Source organism: Tenrec ecaudatus, chromosome 6 (assembly GCF_050624435.1).
Source record: "Tenrec ecaudatus isolate mTenEca1 chromosome 6, mTenEca1.hap1, whole genome shotgun sequence".
In the NCBI taxonomy this organism is placed as follows: domain Eukaryota; kingdom Metazoa; phylum Chordata; class Mammalia; order Afrosoricida; family Tenrecidae; genus Tenrec; species Tenrec ecaudatus.
In genome coordinates, this window is record NC_134535.1 from 108,459,129 (window position 1) to 108,464,523 (window position 5,395).

General features: G+C 41.6%; 1 pseudogene; it reads right to left on the minus strand.

The window, feature by feature from the left end:
* Positions 1-426: 426 nt before the first annotated feature.
* LOC142451583 (cytochrome c oxidase subunit 7B, mitochondrial pseudogene) lies at positions 427-677 on the minus strand (annotated as a pseudogene).
* Between the last annotated feature and the right edge of the window lie 4,718 nt (positions 678-5,395).

Here is a 5,395-nt window from a genome sequence, read left to right on the forward strand (position 1 = left end):
TCATAGCACATAATTCCTTGCCTGAGTTTATATGATTTAAGGTTATATTCAAACTAATATATTAAAAACAGCCAACGAGTTCCTGTGTATAATTCAAAAGAACAAGAAATTAGCTTATGTGTAGCACATCTTTCATTTATCCCAATTTCACATGTCTTGCATTTCTCACAAGACAGCCGGAATCAATGAACTCATTAACAAATACATGTAATCATGGTAAAAAACATAGGATGGCACAAAGTTTTTGCATGGAAACAATATTCCCAAACCATGTGATTGTGCTTCCTTGAAGATTGGACTTTGGAATAATATACATATATTTTCAGTTTCAGATGCATATTATTTCTTCAGTAATGCCATTCAGTAATGGGTACATGGTGCTTTAACTTGATGTCACTTTTAAGTGGATTTTGAAATAATTCAGTATTATACCACCAACTGGCTCAATTTCTGATCTCTCCATTCTTTTGCGGTGACTCTGCCAACAGGGAAGGGGATCCATTCAATTCCAATTTGAGTTAGTGTATATGTCCCTACAGCAACATGGAAAGTTGCTCCACTATTACCGTGTTTGTCCTGGCACTCGGTGCCCAGTTCTGGTGGCATTGCCCTGCCATTATTTGCTGAATGTTTTGCACTTGAAGATGCTTGAGTGGATTTTTGGTGAAGGGAAACATCTTGCAGAAGCACACAGAACTGCCTCAATTGCAGAACCGGCTAGGAGAAATTCCAGGCCCATACGTTGCAGAGAGGTGTGAAAAAGAAAATGCTAGAATAACATTACCGACGATAAATTTTGTATTAGGAAAGTGCAATGTGGTGAACTACTTGAGATGGTCCTTCTGGTGATTTTGTTCCCCGCCCCCCCCCCACCCCGGCCAAACAAAATGTTTGTTTTCCTAATGGGTCTGGGTGAGAGAAGGGGGCAGATATTGATCGGAATATAGGACTCAGCTAACAGGGTTCATTGTGATTGCATCCTTCTGAGCATCAAAGGAACCATCTCATGAGCAGGAAAGAGGGGGATCTCACCACCATCAAGAGAGGAAGAACCAAAAATGAGTGTGTCTTTTGTACTCCAAAATAACTGCGTACTGAACCTCGTTGGTCCAGGAAACAGTCTGATACCAGAGAAGGTGCAGATGAGCAGCAGCAATAGAACTAGAGCCAGAGTGTGAGACAGAGTGGTGGATATCCTAGACCACAGAGCAAGTAAACGGAGGGTGTTTCACTTAAGGCAGGAGGTGGCTTTGGAGTTTGGCATCTCTGGACACTTACTCTGGAGAGCTGGGTTTCCTGACTCATAGAGCTGGAGCTGAGTGCTTCTGGGCTGAGGCTTCTAGTGGAATGCTGTGGCCTGGGGGTAATTTGTGTTGTTGCTAGATGCCATGGAGGCAGTTCGAACTCAGAATGATGCTACGTACAACAGAATGAAACACCTCCTGGTCCTGCACCATCTTCACAAGTGTTGCTAGAGTTGAACCCATTGTTGAAACCACTACTGTCAGTCCATCTTGTCAAGGGCCTTCCTCTTTTTCACTGCCCCTTTACTTTCCCAAGCATGATGTCCTTCTCCAGGGATTAGGCTGTCCCGATCACCTGCCCCAAGTATGTGGGATTAAATCTCACCATTCTTATTTCCAAGGAGCATTCTGACTGTAATTATTCTTGCTTTTGACAGTCCAAGAAGAGTCCTAGTAGCATAGTGATCATGCCTTGGGCTACTAACCATAAGGCCAGCAGTTTGAAACTATCTGCTCCTCTTTGGGAGAAAGATGAGGCTTTTTACTCTCCTAACAATTTAGTCTCTAGGACCGATTAAATTTTTTTCAAAAACATGCATATCAAAAGAGTAAAATGAGAGTCTACAGAGTAGGAAAAAATCTATAGCAATCACATCACACACAGGGACTAATTACTAAAAACTATAGAACTCTGCAACATCTCAATAAAAACAATAACCAAAACATGTACTACAATTTAAAGGTGGGTAAAGGACACAAGTAGACAATTAACAAAAGACTGTGCTCAAATGGCTAACAATCCACAGATGCAAATCAACGATGAGACATCATCTTGCATCCACAACAATAGCCCTTTAAAAAAAAAAAAGAGTACAGCAAATTCTGGGGAGGGTTTGGAAAGATTGGAACACTTTTACTCTCCAGGTAGGCTTGTACCATACCTGTGCTGGGAATATATCCCCAAAAAGTAAGAGACAGACTGTGGGAAACAGAAGGATTTCTCCCTAGTTGTCTCCCCCAAATATATGCCAAACTTAGCTGCTTGTGAATGACTATATACTTGGAGGTCATCAGAAGTAGATCAGGGGTCATTCTCACTAAGAGCTATCAACCATCTAGACCAAGCAGGTACCACTGTTTATCCCACAACAAATAGGGCCCACTCCCTTCTGATAAGGATAGTAGTTATCTGTTTCCTTGTAGGAGACACCAAAGAGGTCAAAGGCTGCCATCATGAATCTAGGGTCCACCCATCTTGTCACATGTATACCCCTAGACCTTCCCATTCCTATGGGCACACCCCTAACTCATCCCCTTGCTGTCACTCTTGTGCCTATCATACATCCCCTTCATACGACATATATACCTATTATACTGCCCCTTCCTGTAACATGTGGTGACCTGCAATTACACCACCCCTCTAAGAGATATAATGCTTGGTTAGCAATAAGCGGGGTCCTCCAGCCTCGTGCCTGGGGTTCCAGCCTCCGACCCCGCTCCAACCTCCTGTTCTTGCTCCCTGGGCTCTCCTGCTCTCGTTGCCAGCCTCCCTCACAAGGACCACCAAGCAGGGCTGAGGTGAGCATGCTACTATGAATTGTGTCTGACTCCATTATTCCAATCTCTCTTCAATCATGCTCTTGATGATTTTAGTATAACCTTTATATATCTCAACCATAAAACTGTGCTTACTGAACCCATGATTAGTGGTGGGAAGCACCCCAACTCATACCAAAACAGACCATGAACAGACGTATCCTCTCCCATTGTCATTGAAGCACAGTTCACAATAAAAAGAAGCTGGAAACAGACCCACTGCTAATCAGTGAAAGGATATATAAAGAAAATGTGGCACATACACCAAATGGAATCCTAGGAATCCCTAAAAGATGATGAGACACTTTCTGACCTTGATGGGCCTGAAGTTGGTCAATCCAAAGGATAGCTATTGAATGAGTCTACTACTCTAAGCATCGACACCAAGCCAAAGGCAGGATTCTGCACTTGGCGCATGTCATCTTCTAACCTGATCTCTGAAGTAGGGAAGTATGTCTTAAAAATCACTTTGATGTAGGAGACCTCACCTCAGCAGGGGTCAGTTGAGAGAGAGAGAGAGAGAGAGAGAGAGAGAGAGAGAGAATCCAGATGCTGCCAAATAGCATTGAGCTAAGGTCACCTCAAATCAACAGACACCCCTCCAAGAGTGATAAAGTAACCTTACTGAAAACTCAAGTTAAGACATGGGAGGGAGGTGTGTGTCCCAAAAAAGGGAATTACAACTATGCTGGTGGGTAAACTGAGTGGATCAACCTCCCATAGGAAAAATAAGGCTTAACAATACTCCTATAGAGCCCAAGGGGAGAGTACGTCCAGAGTTCTGTTCTTAATTGGATACTTTGGGCCTAATTTCTATCCAAGCCATATACTATAGACTACGGAGATGTTCAACTCTGTCTTCGTCTTTGAGGCACACAACATCCTTCATAGTCCACAGGATTTGGTACAGGAACCCCATTAACCAAACTGGGCTTCACTTCCAACTCCTCTGTAGCAGATTCAAACAACCAAACACACACACACACACACACACACACACACACACACACACACACACACACTCACTCACTCACTCACTGCTGTCAAGTCAACTCCAAATGACCTTATAGGTCAGATCAGAACTGGTCTTGTGTGTTCCAAGGCTGTAACTGTTAAGGGGTTTATAAAATCCCATCTTTCTCCCCTGAAGCAGCTGGTGATTTTGAACTTCTGACCTTGTGAATCACAGATTAAAGTGTAACCACTAAACCACCTGGGCTCCTTAGCAGATTTATGGAACTGACCTACTCCCTTGGATTTAAGGCTGAAGCACCCCTAGTGTGAGAAGTAGCACATAACTGCTATTCCAACATTATGTAATTGGTGAGGGGACCCAATAAATGGTGGCCTAGGACTACAATGCATTTATTATTTTAATGCTCTCCTTGTTTTTTTATGACATGTATTAGTCTAGTATGCCTTTTTGAATGAGTATTATTGAACGTTTTGCTCTATCAGCAAACCCCCTTGTTTGTGTAATCAATATCCATTCACTTATTTAATCAGTACAGGTCCACAATTCATGTATTTCCATCTTAAAAGCCAGCCTATATATGTATAATTTTCTGTATTCAACAGTGTTTTAAATTCTATACCATTTGCCAAATTAATGACACTATCAATAGAAAGGGCAGTTCTACTTTGTGTTACAGGGACAGTCTAAAATGGAATCCACTTCATGGCAGTGGGTTTGAGTTTTTATCAATAGAATTATGCCTGAGGGGGGTGATTTATAATGTTCTCTATAATAAAATGATAACGATGCCTCTAAAGTGACCTAGAGATATATTTAAAACATACATATGAATAGGTTTGGGGTTAACACTTAATTCTAGGCCCAATCTGAAAACAATGATTTCATATGACATGCCATTACTGAATACTTACTCCCATGAAGATGTGAAGTGAAGGAAACAGATATTGCCTGGCTGTCAGAAAGAATATCATCTGGAATCTTAAAGGAGTCCTTGTCTTAAAACAAGCAGCCACGCAAATGAAGCATCAACCAAGTCCACATGGGAGAAGCACACCAGTCTGGGTGATTCAGGGATTATAAAACTCAAATCTGAAGGAGGAGGTGATAGCAGAGTTCATTATTTGAAGGTAGCAAATGGCATCCTGACTGCATCTCATTGGTAAATCTGACCGCATGCACCCTGTGGTCCTGATTAAGCTTTTCCAGACTTGTTTCTGGCCCCAAATTCAGAATATAACGAGACACCATTTGACTCCCTCCGAATGCACAAACTGCCATTTGAACTTGGCGTAGAGCAAAGAGCACAGGATTATTAGAGAAAAGGTTATGGGTGGAAGCACCATCTTCAGAAATATAGAAACCTGAACGGAGAAAAAGTGGTGAACTAATAGCTTCATGTGTTGATATTTTTGTTTACTAAAGGTCTCTATGATTTTATAAACTTTTAAGTTTACCCTGGTCTTTTAAAACAGCAACAAAATGCATTAAACACCAGAGAACTAAAATAATAAAAGACATAGAGGCTATAAAACAATGCCAGGCTATATAAAAGAAAAGACCTAAAAGCAAATAGAAATAA